General features: G+C 37.3%; 1 long non-coding RNA gene and 1 other non-coding gene across 4 annotated transcripts in view; both read right to left on the bottom strand.

Moving 5' to 3' along the window:
- LOC136385474 (uncharacterized) overlaps positions 1 to 19,294 on the bottom strand; it is a 299,892-nt gene that overhangs the window by 27,313 nt on the left and 253,285 nt on the right. The gene's annotated exons all lie outside the window — the stretch shown is intronic.
- TRNAD-GUC (transfer RNA aspartic acid (anticodon GUC)) lies at positions 4,576 to 4,651 on the bottom strand. The gene has a single exon. It is a non-coding gene; the product is annotated as a tRNA-Asp (tRNA).

Genomic DNA, 19,294 nt, shown 5'->3' with positions numbered 1-19,294 from the left:
CAAACTGCAACAACAAATAAACAAACATGACAAAAGCTGATAGAACAGACAATATTATGGTAGTTCCAAAAGGGAAGGGATGTTAGAGGGTAGTAAAGAGTAAAGTGGGTCAAATATATAGTAATGACTTTGGATGGTGGACACACAATTCAACATCAGATAATGTATCATAGTATTGTACACTTGAAACCTATATAATTTTATTAACCAATGTTACCCAGTAAATTTAATTTTAAAAATAATAGTGAATAAAAATGTGTATGATCTCTGCCACCATAGAGCATATATTCTAGTGGATGAGATACCACATGAATTACAATACAAAATATGAAACTGTAGTAAATGTGAAAGAAGCCAACTGGATGCTATGAAAGATAAATTGGTTACATATATTATTGGGCAAGTAAACCATAGCCTGAAAGATAGGTAAGACCCAGCAAGTAATGAGCTTTTCCAAAAGATGTATTCCACAAAACCCCTGAGGCAAGAAAGAATTTGTCATGTTAAAGAAACTTAGAGGCAGCCAGTTTAGATGGCACAAAATGGTCACAGGGGAGAGAAATAGGAGATAAAATGGCTGCAGGCTAACTATATAGGGTTTGTGAGGGACTTTGGCTTTTAAAAACACTGAATAAGATGAGGAAACATTGCTGAGTTTTGAGAAGAGAAGTAACATAATCTGACTGAAGTTATTAAAAGACCCCTTGGCTACTGTTTGCATGATAAACTAAAGAGAAGTAAATGTGGAAAACAATAACCATTCATGAAATGATGGTGGCTTAGACTAGAAAATAGAAAGAAGGTTGAGATGCTGCATGGATTTGAGATACTTTTAGGAAATAGAACTAACAAGCCAATCAATATCCACTCAATCGATGTTACAGAAGAAAATACTTTCTCAATCTTTTCAACTAGTAGCTTTAGCCCACATACTAGTAGTTTCAGCCTTGCAATTAGCAAGCATTCAAGGAATATTTATTGAGTTGAATCTCTTGAACATTAGTGCATTGAACATTAGGTTCTATTATAGCATCAGCACCATATGATGTGAAAAGGTAGTAGCAGTCCTTTCCCACAAATATAGGCTTAATAATTTAGTTTCAACATTGGAGGGTGGTGGGAAGAGAAGGCAGGGAAATTTTTTTTCTCCTTTTGCAAGGCACTAAAGTGAAAAAAGAAATTATGCAGGAATTCCTATGCCTAATCATGTCTGTTAAATCATATAGTATGATTTGTGTAGCAAAAGAGTTATGATGCCTCACCAGTGCTCATTTCCAAAGAACCAAATGCATGCTTCACAATACAGGCCATAATGTTTCTCAGGGCAAAAAGCATCCCTTTGGGATGTCAGAAAAAAAATTTAACTTTGTCAAATCGTCAGACTCTGGTCAAGATTTAACTACTCTGTTTCTGGCTCATTGCAGCAAATATTTTCCTTCCACACATCACTCCAGGATTCCTCAGAATTTTATATTTAGTCAGAAACAATGTTCTTATTTTATGCTAGTCCCTGTGCTGCAGGATCAACAAGACACAGTCCTTGTCCTTGCAGAACTTAGAATCTAAGAGGAATATATATATTATGATTATATTATATATGTAAAACCTAACAAGTCTATTTACCAGTATGATTTTAAATTTTCTTTGTCTTAGTTTCTGATTGACAATTTTTAAGCAGAAGCTTTAAGTTTATACCTCAATTGGGTAATTAGTGATCTATAAACAATCATGAGGGGTTTATATTTTAAAGAACCTACCATTACTTTTGTAATGAGATTAAATCATTTTGTTAGGTGACTACTTCCATTTTCACAATGCATTTGGTTGCAATCAGTAATTAGTAAGACCTTCATACCTTACTCCTTTAGATAGATCAAAAAGAGCTAGAAGTCATGAAATACAACTCTTGGTGATTTTTGAGTGGTAGAACAGCTTTGTGCAGCACATTTGTGGCAATCCTCTGCTCTCCTTAGGTACAAAGCCCAAATAACATTATTTAATGTTTGTAATTCATATTTTCCTGTCATGTTAGATGTATTACTCCTAATTCAATTATATTTCTTATAGTATTTACATTCTAAATTGCCAAACTGTTTTTGCCTCTTCCAGTTATTCTTTTTAATTTCTCAAGGAAACACTGCCAGTATATATGTCTGAGAAAAAAATTACAAACCCACCTTCCATAGAAATACATGCTCCCTCAGCAATAATAGAGACACAGTGGATTCAAGAGCACTTTGGAAAATGTTAAGTCCTAAATTAATGTATGTGGTTATTACAGTGATGACAATGTTAATGATGACAATGCCAATGGCAACATGATCCCAATATCAGTGTTTCTGTTAAATATAAGACCATAGCTGATTGCAGTATCTCAGATTTCTTTTCTGCAATGCCCATCACATCCTTGTTAAGGCTCTGAAAACAAATAAAGCAGTACACGTATAGACCAATACTATTGTTAAAAAGTCAATGAAAACCCAGTGCTATATATGACTCAAGCTGTTTCTTTTTTAGATTTTTTTATTCATTTTAGAGAGGAGAGACAGAGAGAGAGAGAGAAGGAGGGAGTAGGAGAAAGCATCAACTCCCATATGTGCCTTGACCAGGCAAGCCCAGTGTTTTGAATTGGTGACCTCAGAGTTCCAGGTCGACACTTTGTCCACTGTACCACCACAGGTCAGGCAACTCAACCTTTTTATAATCACATATAGTACAATATACTCTCTCAGCTGCATCTAAATTTGAAAATTGGGAGATGATGTCAGAGTACTAGCATCATGAGAGATAATCCTAATCTCTCCCCTTGAAATTTCAACATATTAAACAATTATAATACAGTGATGAAACCACAGGTGAGCTCATCGGTATGTCTAAAAGATCAATGCACAAAATGCAATAAAGGAGTAACAGGGTAAAAAGAGGGATAGAAGATAAAATGCATTCATGGTGGTCTTTAGAGAAGAAAGTAGACAAACCTGGAGTAATCAGTTTTTTTTTATCTCTGCTCGACTATGTGGAGCAGGGAAGTTTGGGATCTCTGGATTTAGTCTGAGGGGTACTGAAAAAGAAACTCAGAATGACTGGGTCTTTTTCTCCCTGGAAGAATGGTGATACAGAGAAGCCAAGGGGGAGATAAACCAAAGCGGCCAGGACGTGGGGTCATGTGGTCTTGTGGTCTTGTGGTCTGCCTGCAGCTGGCACTGGGAAGAGACAGTAAAAACTAAAGTGTGCCCCCCAAACTCCCAGATCCCACCTCCCTCAATTCACAGTAGGAATAGTGGCAGAGACAAACCTGACAGCTAGCTCTCCAGAACCACTATCTCCCCTGAATAACAGAGGTTCTCCGTGTCAGGTAGCCAAGTCTGTTGAGACATGGGAAGAATCAACAAAAAGTCTAAGATCACCATTGCTAGAGCCTTAAAGTCAGAAAGCCAAAGCCATAAAGTTTAAGCCTTAAAGCCAAAGATGTTAAGCTGTCAAAACATACCCAAAACATCAATGCACTTGTGGCCCCACCTATATCATTTTGACAGCAACACCTTAGTGGAGGGAAGCCCTAGAATTTCACAAACTTAAAAGTTGTAATACCACGACACCTACTGGAAGAAATCTCTCAAAACTAAAATGTATATTTCTCTTTTTTATTTTTTTATTTTTTCTTATTTATTTCTTTTCCTATTTTGAGTTTTATATAATTTAATTTTTTGTATTTTTATTATTTTTTTGGGTGTATTGTTTGCTTTTGATTTTTTTGTTTTCAATATTTGTTTCCTATGGTTTTTCTTTTTGACTTGTTATAATTTTTTTTAAATTTTACTATTGTATTTTTTTTTTCATTTTTCTGAAGCTGGAAATGGGGAGAGACAGTCAGACAGACTCCCGCATGCGCCCGACCGCGATCCACCCGGCACGCCCACCATGGGGCAACGCTCTGCCCACCAGGGGGCGATGCACTGCCCATCCTGGGCGTCGCCATATTGCGACCAGAGCCACTCTAGCGCCTGGGGCAGAGGCCACAGAGCCATCCCCAGCGCCCGGGCCATCTTTGCTCCAATGGAGCCTCGGCTGTGGGAGGGGAAGAGAGAGACAGAGAGGAAAGTGCGGCGTAGGGGTGGAGAAGCAAATGGGTGCTTCTCCTGTGTGCCCTGGCCGGGAATCGAACCCGGGTCCTCCGCACGCTAGGCCGACGCTCTACCGCTGAGCCAACCGGCCAGGGCACTATTGTATTTTTTAATTTTATATTTTTAGTTGTTTTTTTTTTTTTTTTTTTTGTATTTTTCTGAAGCTGGAAATGGGGAGAGACAGTCAGACAGACCCCGCATGCGCCCAACCGGGATCCACCCGGCACGCCCACCAGGGGAGAGGCTCTGCCCACCAGGGGGCGATGCTCTGCCCCTCCTGGTCGTTGCTCTGCTGCGACCAGAGCCACTCTAGCACCTGGGGCAGAGGCCAAGGAGCCATCCCCAGCACCCGGGCCATCTTTGCTCCAATGGAGCCTTGGCTGTGGGAGGGGAAGAGAGAGACAGAGAGGAAGGAGGGGGGGTGGAGAAGCAATTGGGTGCTTCTCCTATGTGCCCTGGCCGGGAATCGAACCCGGGTCCCCCGCATGACAGGCCGACGCTCTACCGCTGAGCCAACCAGCCAGGGCCTAGTTGTTTTTTTAGGGTTCTTAACAATACCACTCTCAAATGTGCTTAAGAAAGAAGGAATTGAAAACCATGGCTACACAAATTTAGAAAAAAATTAAAAATCTCCAGAAAAAAAAATCTCAATAACATGGAAAACTTGGAGGTAAATGACAGGGAATTCAAAATTGAAGTTCTGAAAATACTCAAAGAGATGCAAGAAAACACCAAGAAGAATCTTAATGAGCTCAACAAGGTGACTGAAAATTTCAAAACAGAGATAAAGAACTCAATATATTAATTGGAGACACAGGCAGCAAGTTTAGCTAACAGAACAATCCAGATAAAAGAAAAAATTAGTGACATTGAAGACAGGCAAGTAGAAATACTACAGAAGGAAGAGTAGAGAGACTCACAAAATAATAATAATAATAAAAACAGACAGAGCTTTACAAGAATTGTCCAGATATCAGAAAAATTGCAGTGTGAGAGATACTCTCAATCTCTCCCATTGAAATTTCAACAAATTCTAGAATTATATGCAAAGAAAAACTCCAGATGAACCTTAAGTATAAACACATCTGATAGACAAAGATATGATTGTCCAAGAAGGTGGGCCAAAGATAGAATCTACTCACTGAAGAAGAAAAAAATGCCAGAGGACTGAGTTTTTTTTCTTTTCATAGGGACCTGAGGGAGGGAGGCACTGTTGGCACAGGATTTATCTCAGAGATGCAGCCAGAAGAAGAGAAGAGTCTGGGGGAAAGGAGCTGAGACAGGGGCAACAACAAAGAACAGGGAGCAGGGCCATTTCCCAGAGTATGCTGCACCCATGATTGCAGGCACTGAGTGATTGCAGACACTGGGTACACACAAAGCCCATAGTGTACACTAAAACACTGCATGCATTAGCTTGTGGATATTAGCCCACTGGACACTGGGGCATGCTTTATCTGCCCACCCGACCAGGAGAGTTTAGCCTTGTAGTGCCAGACACAGTTGATCTGGGATCAGTGCCCCACCGACTTCAAAGCTCGGACACCAGCTTGCCTGGTAGAATTTAACCTGTGTGTATGGGATGCCCCTGATCTGCAGTTTCTACCACAATTGCACTGAAGCTCAGGATTGTGGTGCTAAACCCCTACCCTGCCCAGGGCAGCAATTTGTTTAGAGTGGTATCAGAGGGGAACTAAATTGTGTCACCTCAGCCTCCCAGTCCTGCATTGCTCCCCTTGCTGTGTGAACAGTGGCAGTGGTGGACACCCAACAGCTGGATCTCCAGGCTGTTCTCTTCTGCAAGAGGCGGGGATGCCCAGGTGCTTGATCCCCTGCTCTGTTGGGCTGTGAACTCCCGGTAGGCCATTGCTTGAGCCATAAAATTGCAAAGCCCTAAGCACAAGCCCTTCTTACCAACACAATGGTTCTACCTGCATCATTACAGAAGCAACGCCTCAGCAGAGCTCCACTCAAATATCTCGCAGGGGTAAACCTTGTAGTATAGCGTTTAAAAAGTAATGTTACCTCTCAAAACTGAAAAATATACACATATTTCTCTTTTTTTTTTTTTTGCTTTATTCCCACTTTTTCTTCTTTCTCTTTTTTCCTATCTGAACTTCATTATCCTTAGTTGTTATATTTTTTTATTCTTGATTTTTGCGAGATTCATTTCTAACACTTTCTCTTCTTTCTTCTTCTATCATCTTTATTTCTTTTTTATTTTCCTTTTTTCTTTATTTCTCTATCACCTGAATGTCATTTTTCATCAAATAATTATATTTTAGACTCATACTTCTTTTTTTAAAAGACTTTATTTATTCAATTTTCAGAGAGGAGTGAAAGAAAGAGAGAGAGAAAGGGAGAGGAGCAGAAGCATCAAATCTCATATGTGCCTTGACCAGGCAAGCCCAGGGTTTTGAACCAGTGACCTCAGTGTTCTAGGTTGTTGCTTAATCCCACTGTGCCACAACAGGTAAGGCTAGACTCATACTTCTTTATGTGACATTTTGCTTTCATTTTACTTCATTTTTATATTTTTCCTCAGTTTTTTCTTTTTATTATCTGTAGTTTTTATTCTACATATCATTATTTATAGAAGTTTTATTTTTTCATTGTATTTTTTTAATTTTTATTTTTTATATTATTCTTCAATTATCTCTTGTTAGGATTATTAACAATACCACTCACAAATGCCATCAAGGAAAAAGAAGTTAAATATGGATATATAAAACAGAGAGATATAGCTCAGATTGATGATTAAAAATCTCCAGAAAAAACCTCAATTACATGGAAGTGTTGGAGCTTAATGACAAAGAATTCAAAATTAGGCCCTGGCCGGTTGGCTCAGCGGTAGAGCGTTGGCCTGGCGTGTGGGGGACCCAGGTTCGGTTCCCGGCCAGGGCACATAGGAGAGGCGCCCATCTGCTTCTCCACCCCCCCTCCTTCCTCTCTGTCTCTCTCTTCCCCTCCCACAGCCGAGGCTCCATTGGAGCAAAGATGGCCCAGGCGCTGGGGATGGCTCCTTGGCCTCTACCCCAGGTGCTAGAGTGGCTCTGGTCATGGCAGAGCAATGCCCCAAAGGGGCAGAGCATCGCCCCCTGGTGGGAAGAGCCTCGCCCCTGGTGGGCGTGCTGGGTGGATCCTGGTCGGGCGCATATGGGAGTCTGTCTGACTGTCTCTCCCCGTTTCCAGCTTCAGAAAAATACAAAAAAAAAAATTAAAAAAATAAAAATACAAAAAAGAATTCAAAATTAAAGTTCTAAAAATACTCAAAAAGATACAAGAAAACAATAAAAGGCAATTTAGTGAGCTCAAAATACAATTTAATGAACAAAAAGAGTACTTCAACAAAAAATTGAAACTATAAAAAAGAACCAAACAGAGATGAAAAACTCAATACATGAACTGAAAAATGAGGTAACAAGTGTAGGTAATAGAACAGGCCAGATAGAGAAGAGAATCAGTGACATTGAAGACAGGCAAATAGAAATACTACAGCAGCGGTTCTCAACCTGTGGGTCGCGACCCCGGCTGGGGTCGAATAACCAAAACACAGGGGTCATATGTATTTTCCGATGGCTTTAGGCGACCCCTGTGTTTTGGTTGTTCGACCTCCGCCAGGGTCACGACCCATAGGTTGAGAACCGCTGTACTACAGAGAGAAGAGAGAGACTCACAAATTAAAAAAAAAATAAGAAAGCACTACAAGAATTGTCTGACTCCATCAGAAAGAGCAATATAAGAATAATAGGTATATTAGAAGAAGAGAGGAAAAAGGGAATGGAGAACATATTGAAACAAATAATCAATGAGAATTTCTCAAGCCTGTTGTAGAAAGAATGAGAGCCTTGAATCCAAGAAACAAACAAAACTCTGAGTTACCTCAACCCAATCAGACCTATTCCAAAATACATCATAATGAAATTATCAAAAATCAGTGATAAAGAAAGAATCCTCAAGGCAGCTAGGGAGAAAAAGAATATAACATAAAAAGGAAGGCCCATTAGACTATCATCAGATTTCTCAGCAGAAACTCTAAGAGCCAGAAGAGAGTGGACCCCAACATTTAAAGTACTGAAAGAGAAGAACTAGCAGCCAAGAATACTATATCCATCAAAGCTATCCTTCAAATACAAGCAGGAAATGAAAACATTTATAGACCTACAGAAGCTAAGGGAATTTATCATCAGAAAACCCCCACTACAGAAAATACTAAAGGGGTTTATCTGACCAGATACAAAGATGAAACAAAACAAAACTACAAGTAAAAATTTTAACAAAACCGCAATAAAAACAAGGATAATCTGTGACAACAGTAACATAAAAGGGGAGAGGATAAATCTGCAGTTGCAAAGGGGACTGGAATGCAGCAGTACTCAAGAGAATGGAATCTAATAAATATGATAAATTTTCTTTTAATAACCTAATGGTAACAACCCCTGAAAATGCCACTACTAAAACACATAGCTTAAAAAAAAGAAGAAACAGATGATAGAAGTATGGAATGCCACCAAACAAAAACAAATGAAAGAAAAACAATAAAGAAGAACTAAACAAGACAAAAAGCTATCAGAAAGCAGTATATAAAATGTCAATAGGAAATACTCAAGTGTTCATAATTACACTAAATGTAAATGGATTGAACTCACCAATAAAGAGGCACAGAGGCCTGACCAGGTGGTGGCGCAGTGGATAGAGCGTCGGACTGGGATGCAGAAGGACCCAGGTTAGAGACCCTGACGTCGCCAGCTTGAGCGTGGGCTCATCTGGCTTGAACAAAGAGCTCACCAGCTTGGACTCAAGGTCGCTGGCTCCAGCAGGGGGTTACTTGGTCTGCTGAAGGCCCATGGTCAAGGCACATGTGAGAAAGCAATCAATGGACAACTAAGAAGTCACAACGTGCAACAAGAAACTGATGATTGATGCTTCTCATCTCTCTCCATTCCTGTCTGTCTGTCCCTGTCTATCTCTGCCTCTGTAAAAATAAATAAATAAATAAATAAATAAATAAATAAATAAATAGAGGCACAGAGGACCAGATTGGATCAAGAATTCAACCCAACAATATGCTGCCTTCAAGAAACACATCTAAGCTACAAGGATAAAAACAGATTCAAAGTGAAAGGTTGGAAAAAGATTGTCCAAGCAAAGAATATCCAAAGAAAAGCAGGTGTGGCTATACTCATATCTGACAATGTTGACTAGAACACAACAAAGGTAACCAGACAAAGATGGATATTTCATAATGATAAAGGGCACATTGTATCAAGAAAACAAACAACTTCTTAATATATATGCACTGTACCAAGGTACACCAAAATATATATAAAAAAAATACCAACTAACTGATTTAAAAACAGAAGCAGACAAAAACACAATTATATTTGGCAATCCCAACCCAGCATGGATGTCTTTAGATAGATCATCCAAAAACAAAATAAAGAAAAAAATATTGGCCTTAAAACAATGCACTTGAGCAAATGACCATAATAGACATTTTTAGGACATTTATTTCCAAAACAAAAGATTATACATTCTTCTCTAGTGTGCATGAAACATTCTTAATAATAGACCATATGTTGGGACATAAAACAAACATCAACAAATTCCAGAAGATTGAAGTTATAGCAAGCATATTTTCTGATCATAAGGCTTTGCAATTAGATCTCCACTGCAAAAAGGTACTTGAGAAACCCACACAAATATGGAAATTAAACAACATACTTCTAAAAAATGACTGGGTCATAGAAGAAGAAAAATAGAGATTAAAATACATATACAGACAAAATAAAGAAATCATATACAAAAATGTCTGGGATGCAGTGAAAGCAGTAATGAGTGAAGTTTATGTCATTATAGGTTTGTATTAAGAAACAAGAGAGATTCCAACTAACCAACCTAATATCACATCTTAAGGCACTAGAAAAAGAAAGACAGAGTCAACTCAAAGTCAGCAGAAGAAAAAGAATAGTAAAAATTACCACAGAATTAAATGAGATAAAAAACAAAAAAACTATAAAAAATTTAATAAGTCAAAGAGCTGGTTCTTTCAAAAGATCAAAAAAATTGAAAAACCACTGGCAAAACTCACTAAGGAAAAATGAGAAAAGACCCATATAAACAAAATCTGAAATTAAAGAGAAATTATCACAGATATCATAGATATACAAAGGATCTTTGTAAAATATTATAAAATATTATATGCCACCAAATTCAACAACTTAAAGGAAATGAATATATTTCTAGAACTCTACAATCTTCAGACTGAGTCACAAAGAAGTGGAAAATTTAAGTAGTTCTATAAGCAGGAAGGAAATAGAAACAACTACAAAAACTCCCCAGAAATAAAAGTCCAGGACCACATGGCTACACTAATAATTCTACAAAGTATTCAAAGAAAATTTGGTCCCTAACTATCCTTCTCGGAGTCTTCCAAAATATAGGAAAAATAGTATTCCTTAATACATTTTATAAGGCCAACATAACTTTTGTAACAAAACATGACAAGGACACACGCACTCAAAAACAAAAACACTACAGACCAGTATCTCTAATGAATACAGATGCAAAAATCCTAAACAAAATACCAGGATTTCAAACACAATACATATTTTTAAAAATACATCACAATCAAGTAGTATTCATTCCAGGAGCACAAGGATAGTTCGACATATGGAAATTGATCAACTTAATATACCACATCTAGAATACAAGAAAAAGCGTCATATGATTCTATCGGTAGATATTGAAAAAGCATTTGATAAGATAGAACATCCTTTTATGTTTAATAGACTCAATAAGTTCAGAATAGAAGGAAAGAACATCAACATAATAAAGGTCATATATGACAAATCATCAGCTAATATCATACTAAATTGTGAAGAAATGAAGACTTTTCTTCTAAAATCAAGAACAAGACCAGTCTGCCCACTCTCTCCATTCTTATTCAATATAATTCTGTAAGTTTTATCCAGAGCAATCAGGCAAGGGACAGAAATAAAAGAGATTCATATTGGGACAGAAGTAAAGGTATCACTTTTTTTAAGATGACATGATCCTGTATATAGAAAACCCCATTCTGACCAGTTCGTGGTGCAGTGGATAGAGCATTGAACTTGGACTTGGAGGATCCAGGTTTGAAATACCAAGGTCACCAGCTTAAGCACCAAGCTCATCTGGTTTGAGCAAGGCTTACCAGCTTGAGCCCAAGGTCGCTGACTTGAGCAAGGGGACACTCACTCTACTGTAGCCCCCTGGTCAAGGCACATATGAGAAAGCAATTAATGAACAACTAAGATGCCACAATTTTGAACTGATGCTTCTCATCTCTCTTCCTTCCTGTCTGTCTGTCCCTATCCCTCCCTCTGTTTCTGTCACAAAAAAAGATAACCCCAAAAACTCCACCAAAAAATATACTAGAAATAATTAATCAACACAATAAAGTCGCAGGATAGAAAATCAATATATAAAAGTCTATTGCTTTCCTTTATGCCAATGAGGAAACTTTGGAAAATGAACTCCAAAAGCTATTCCTTTTACAATTGCAACAGCAAAAACAAAAATACCTAGAAATAAATTTAAGAAAAAACATGAAGAACTTATCTACTGAAAACAACAAGGCATTATTGAAAAAGACACATTAAAGTGAAATAATATTCCAGGGTCATGAATTGGAAAAATCAACATTGTTTAAATCGGTGTTTCCCAACGTGGGGCCCACGCCCCACAGGGGGGCAATTCGATAGTTAAGGGGGGCAATTTGAAAATGGACTCGACACCACTTTAACTCTTTTGCCCAGGCCATTTAAATGCAATGCTAGATATCAGTGCCAAATTTAACAAAAAATGCAATTCTTAAATAATTGCGGTAAATAATTATTAAGTATAATTTCGTTTGACGAGACCAAATTATCAACTGGGTGATTGGCGTCGTCAAGTAAACTTCATCCTGGGTTCACCGCGGAGCGTGCCATCTGCTGCGGAGAACCCCGGACATTTTAAAAACTTGCTAAACAACGCAGTTATTCTCACCTAATTGGCCCATCGCAACTTCTGTAGTGTAGATGGTGCTCCCAATATGATGGGCAAGAAAAATGGCTGCTTAAAATTGATGAAAGATGCGAATCCAGAAATGATTCTTGTGCATTGTGTTATTCATAGGGAAAACTTGGTAGCTAAAAACATCTCGCCTGTTCTGAATTAAGTATTACATACAGTAATAAAGTGTGTTAATGCTATTAAAGCTAGTGCCAAATGTGAGCGTCTTTTCAAGCTATTTTGTGAAGAACAAAATGAAGATCATGTGAGACTTTTACTTCATACTGAAGTAAGATGGCTATCTAAAGGAAACTGTTTGAAAAGATTTATGGAACTGTTTGATACTCTTAGTGATTTTTTAAGTGACAAACCTGAAATGAAGTATCTGTTAACAATAGATGGTAAAGCATTTGTGAGTTATTTAGCCGATATCTTTGAAAAACTAAATATATTAAATAAGCAACTTCAAGGAACAAATAAAACTCTTGTCGATGCAAAAGCAAAGATATTTGGTTTCATTACCAATATTGAGTTATGTCAGAAACATATTAACAACAAAAACTTTAAACAGTTTCATTGGCTCCAAAAATGTGAAGTAACTGATACCGCTTTACTTGTTAATGTCAATCATTTGAATATTCCATCGGCTGATTTAAAAGAAAGATTTTCTGATTTAAAACAAATTGATTTCCCAACATGGATGATGCAGCCAATGTTAGTGGATTTGTCTGATATATCAAATATGCAGTATCAAGAAGAACTCGCAGAATTGCAAAATGATGAGTCAGTTAAAGCTTTATTTAATATCAAAGGAGCGATGGCATGGCTTTGTGAGGAAACAGAAATCAAATACCCAAATTCAACCAAATGTGCAAGAAAACTATTGCTACCGTTTCCATCTTTATTTTTAGCTGAATGTGGATTTAGTGCTGTAAATGATTTACTGGTAAAAAAAAGAAATTGGCTGGATATAACACAACGTGGAGACTTGAGACTAAAGCTAACCAAATTGGAACCTAATATAAAATCTCTGTGCAGCAAGCATCAAGTGCAAGGATCACACTAAATTAAAATAATAAATTAATATAGAAAAATCTGTATTAAAATTATTTGGAATTTAAATTTCTGTTTTTCATTATATGTTTTGAAATTTTACTTACTGTGTTTTGTTAACAATTTCATAGTGATTTCTTCCTAGAACCTATCATTTATGTTTATTAAGTGAACAAATCAATTTTTTAATGTTAAAAATTATGTATGTTACATAGGGGGGGACATAAAAATTTTAGAAAGGTTAAGGTGGGGCATGGCACAAAAAAGGTTGGGAAACACTGGTTTAAATAGTCATAATACCCAAAGCAATGTACAAATTTAATTCAATTGCCATCAAACTCTCAATTTCATTTATGAAAGAAATAGAACAAAAACCCTGGCCAGTTGACTCAGCAGTAGAGTAATGGCCTGGCATGTGGAAGTCCCAGGTTTGATTCCCAGCCAGGGCACACAGAAGATGCACCCATCTGCTTCTACACCCTTCCCCCTCTTATTTCTCTTTATCTATCTCTTCCCCTCCTGCAGTCAAGGCTCCATGGGAGCAAACTTGACCCAGGCGTTGAGGATGGCTCCATGGCCTCCGCCTCATTTGCTAAAGTGGCTCCTGTTGCACCAGAGCAATGCCCCAGATGGGTCAAGTGTCGCCACCTGGTGGGCATGCTGGGTGAATCTCAGTCGGGTGCATGTGGAAGTCTGTCTGCCTGCCGCCCCCGGCTTCTCAATTTGGAAAAAATAATAATAATAGATAGATAGATAGATAGGTAGATAGATAGATAGATAGATAGATAGATAGATAGATAGATAGATAGATAGATAGATATAAATGAATAAGAAATAGAACAAAAAAAATCACCAGGTTTGCATGGAACTATATAAAGATCCAAATGGCAAAAGCAATCCTGAGCAAAAAGAATGAAGTCAGAGGTATCATACTACTTGATTTCAAATTTTACTATAGAGCCATGATAATCTAAACAGCATTGTACTGGAAGAAAATCAGACATACAAACCAATGGACAAAATCAAGAGCCTAGTAACAAAACCACATGTATATGGACAAATAATCTTCAACAAAGCAGCCAAAAACACAATGAAGAAAAAAGAAAGCCTCTTCAATAAACAGTGCTGGGAAAATTGGGAAGCCAAAAGCAAAAGAATAAAAATTGACTACAGTTTGTCCCCTGTAGAAAAAGGTGTTCAAAATTATTTTTTTAATAATTTTATTTTTTTAATGGGGCGACATCAATAAATCAGGATACATATATTCAAAGATCAACAAGTCCAGGTTATCTTGTTTTTCAATTATGTTGCATACCCATCACCCAAAGTCAGATTGTCCTCTATCATCTTCTATCTAGTTTTCTTTGTGCCCCTCCCCCTCCCCCTTTCCCTCTCCCTTTCCCCCTCCCCCTTTCCCTCTCCCTTTCCCCCTCCCCCTGTAACCACCACACTCTTATCAATGTCTCTTAGTTTCACTTTTATGTTCCACCTACGTATGGAATAATGCAGTTCCTGTTTTTTTCTGATTTACTTATTTCACTTCGTATAATATTATCAAGATCCCACTATTTTGCTGTAAATGATCCGATGTCATCATTTCTTATGGCTGAGTAGTATTCCATAGTGTATATGTGCCACATCTTCTTTATCCAGTCATCTATTGATGTTATATTAAGTCAAAATTAATTTTGGTTCACAGTGGCCAGGACATGGAATCAAAATTAATTTTGACTTAATATAAGACCTCAATATAAAATTTGAAATAATAAATAACATTGAAGTAAACATGGGCACTAAACTCCTAAAACTTGGCTGAAGAGAAAAATTATGAATTTGATCCCAAAAGCAAGGGAAGTAAAGGCAAAAATAAATGAATGTTACTATATCAAACCAAAAAGCTTCTACACAGTAAAAAAAAAAAACTGACAAAAAACAAATACTGTAGGCATCCAACTAAATGGGAGAAGATATTTGCAAACAATAGCTCTCATATGGGGTTAATATCCAAAATATATAAAGAATTAACAAAACTCAGCAACAATCAATTCCAAAAAGTGGGGAGAGGACCTGACCTAAACAGACACTTCACCCAAGAGGACATACAAATTGCCAACAGATATATGAAAAGATGTTCATCATCATTCAAGAACTGCAAATCAAAACTATAATGAGATACCACCTCACAACTGTTAGATTGGCTATTATTAACAAGGTTGGTAATAACAAGTGTTGGAGAGGATGTGGAGAAAAAGGAACCCTCATTCAATGCTGGTGGGCATGCAAATTAAGCAACCATTATGGAAGAATGTATGGTAGTTCCTCAGAAAACTAATAGAACTACCATATGACACAGCAATCCCTCAACTGGGTATCTACACCAAAAATCTGATATGTAAAGACAAATGCATCCCCATTTTCATTGAACCATTATTTACAGTAGCCAAGATATGGAAACAATCAAGGTGTTGCTTGATAGAGGATTGGATAAAGAAGGGGTACATATATACAATGGAATACTACTCATCCATAAGAAATGATGACATAGCGCCATTTACAAAAACATGGATGGACCTTCAGAAGATACGGAATGAAAGAAGTACATCAGAAAAAGCTTAGAACTGTATGATTTCACACATAGGTGGGATATAAAACTGAGACTCATGGATATAGATAAAAGTTAAATTGTTACCAAGGAGAGGGGGACGTGGGGCGGGGGTACAGGAACATTGTAAAGAGGGACAAATATAAAGTGAGAGAAAATGATTTGACTTTGGGTGATGTGTATAGAAAATCCACAGTTTAAATGTTATAGAGATGTTTACGTGCAGCCTATGCACTCTTATTGGTCAATGTCACCCAGTTAAATTTAATTTTCTAAATAAAATATTAAAGAAAAAGAAAGAATTTTAATAGTGTGACAGCCCAACATTAAAATAAGTAAAAAAGTCTTCTGAATGTGGGGCCCTATGTGACCACATAGTTTGTATGCCAGGGTTGGTGCTCTAGTCCAGTAATTTTCAACCTTTGTTTCTCACGCACTCATAAACTAATTACTAAAGAAAAAGGGGCCCTGATCTCTTCTTCCTTAGTAACTAATTTATTTGTGCCATAAGAAGAAAATGGTTGTATTTAGTCAGGGGCACTGACCTTAGCAATTAGTGTGTGTTTGTGCCATGAAAAAAAAAGGTTGAAAATCACTGCTCTAGTCTATAACATGCACAAAGGGTGTGGTGACAACTGATTTGGTTTATCCTATGGGTGTCAGGGATTATTGTATAGCAGAGGTAATAACTAGGAAGGGTCTTGAGGAGAAAGCTTTCTCTGGACAGAAGAAGTAGAAGGACCCAGACAATAGAAAGGCATTCTACAGGAAAGGAACATTTATTCTCTCATTTACCAGATATTGATCTCCTATTTAGTTCTAGACACTGTGAGGACACAAGGTGTAAAGACACAACTCCTGCCCTCTAAAAACTTACAGTTTAGTAGAGAAGACAGATAGCAAGAAATTGAATGACAGATGCTATACACAGAATTTTTTGTTTCTCCCCAGAATTTACATGTTGAAACCTAATCCACAATGTAATGGTATTAAAGGTGAAGCTTTGGGATGTGACTACATCATAAGGTAAATCCAGTGGTGGGATTCAGCCAGTTTGTACCGGTTTGGCTGAACTAATATCTAATTTTTTGTTGAGTTTGGCGAACCACTTGTAAAAATGACACTTTTAATCAAGGTTCTCTCTAAGAATGATGCCTGGACCACTACCCAATGTGGAAATCACAAATTTACATTTCTTTTTTTTTAATAATTTTATTTTTTTAATGGGGCGACATCAATAAATCAGGATACATATATTCAACTATAACAAGTCCAGGTTATCTTGTCGTTCAATTATGTTGCATACCCATCACCCAAAGTCAGATTGTCCTGTCACCTTCTATCTAGTTTTCTTTGTGCCCCTCCCCCTCCCCCTTTCCCTCTCCCTCTCCCCTCTCCCCCCGTAACCATCACACTCTTATCAATGTCTCTTAGTCTCATTTTTATGTCCCACCTACGTATGGAATAATGCAGTTCCTGTTTCTTTCTGATTTACTTATTTCACTTCGTATAATGTTATCAAGATCCCACCATTTGCTGTAAATGATTCGATGTCATCATTTCTTATGGCTGAGTAGTATTCCATAGTGTATATGTGCCACATCTTCTTTATCCAGTCATCTATTGAAGGGCTTTTTGGTTGTTTCCATGTCCTGGCCACTGTGAACAATGCTGCAATGAACATGGGACTGCATGTGTCTTTACGTATCAATGTTTCTGAGTTTTGGGGGTATATACCCAGTAGAGGGATTGCTGGGTCATAAGGTAGTTCTATTTTCAGTTTTTTGAGGAACCACCATACTTTCTTCCATAATGGTTGTACTACTTTACATTTCCACCAACAGTGTATGAGGGTTCCTTTTTCTCCGCAGCCTCTCCAACATTTGCTATTACCTGTCTTGTTAATAATAGCTAATCTGACAGGTGTGAGGTGGTATCTCATTGCAATTTTGATTTGCATTTCTCTAATAACTAAAGAAGATGAGCATCTTTTCATATATCTGTTGACCATTTGTATTTCTTCCTGGGAGAAGTGTCTGTTCATGTTCTCTTCCCATTTTTTTATTGGATTATTTGTTTGTTGTTGAGTTTTATGAGTTCTTTGTATATTTTGGATATTAGGCCCTTATCTGAGCTGTTGTTTGAAAATATCATTTCCAATTTAGTTGGCTTTCTGTTTATTTTGTTATCAGTTTCTCTTGCTGAGCAAAAACTTCTTAGTCTGTTGTAGTCCCATTCATTAATTTTTACCTTCAGTTCTCTTGCCTTTGGAGTCAAATTCATAAAATGCTCTTTAAAACCCAGGCCCATGAGTTTAGTACCTATGTCTTCTTCTATGTACTTAATTGTTTCAGGTCTTATGTTTAGATCTCTGATCCATTTTGAGTTAATTTTAGTACAGGGGGACAGACTGTAGTCCAGTTTCATTCTTTTGCATGTGGCTTTCCAGTTTTCCCAGCACCATTTATTGAAGAGGCTTTCTTTTCTCCATTGTGTGTTGTTGGCCCCTTTATCAAAAATTATTTGACTATATATATGTGGAAATTTACATTTCTTAACTCTTTTTTAACATTCATCTGCACAACAGTGTATTCTAAGCACATTTAGTAATGTTCATTTTATCAATAGGTGAAAAGAAATTGCTAGTAAAGATGCCAATCAAGAAGCAATATGGAGCCTGACCAGGCAGTGGCGCAGTGGATAGAGCATTGGACTGGGATGTGGAGGACCCAGGTTCGAGACTCCAAGGTCGCCAGCTTGAGTGCAGGCTCATCTGGTTTGAGCGAAAAGCTCGCCAGCTTGGACCCAGGGTCACTGGCTTGAGCCTGCTGAAGGCCCATGTTCAAGGCACATATGAGAAAGCAATCAATGAACAACTAAAGTGTCGGAACGAAAAACTGATGATTGATGCTTCTCATTTCTCTCCATTCCTGTCTGTCTGTCCCTACCTATCCTCTCTCTCTGACTCTCTCTCTGTCTCTGTAAAAAAAAATAAGAATAAATAAATAAATAAATAAATAAATAAATAAATAAATAAAAGAAGCAATATGGAAACACCTTAAAGAACAGTTTTACTGTTTTTTGTCAAGTATTATTTAATATTTTTATTAATTAAAAAAACTTTTGTATAACATAATATAGCCTTGTGTACGTCTTTTATTATTTTTATTTCAGTATTAAATGCATAAAATAATTAACTAACTCTCAATATTTCATTTTTGTATACTTAAAACTGCCATTAGGGCAGAGAACTGGTTGTTTTTTTGTTTGTTTGTTTGTTTTTTACCTTTTTTTTTTTTGATACCCCCATGGTGTAGACATTTCACCATAACAGGGTTACGTGACTTGTGCATGTTTTATGTAAGTTAGAAACACAACCAAGACTAAAATTACATCCGGCCCAGCTGCTAATGGTGCTGAGAGGGCTCATAGGAAGGAAGTTCACCATCACCTTGAAGATCCATGACTTGATTGCAGA

This window comes from Saccopteryx leptura, chromosome X (genome assembly GCF_036850995.1).
Source record: "Saccopteryx leptura isolate mSacLep1 chromosome X, mSacLep1_pri_phased_curated, whole genome shotgun sequence".
Classification (NCBI taxonomy): Eukaryota; Metazoa; Chordata; class Mammalia; order Chiroptera; family Emballonuridae; genus Saccopteryx; species Saccopteryx leptura.
The sequence above is the reverse complement of the archived record's forward strand: the minus strand, read 5'-3'. Positions and strand labels throughout refer to the sequence as shown.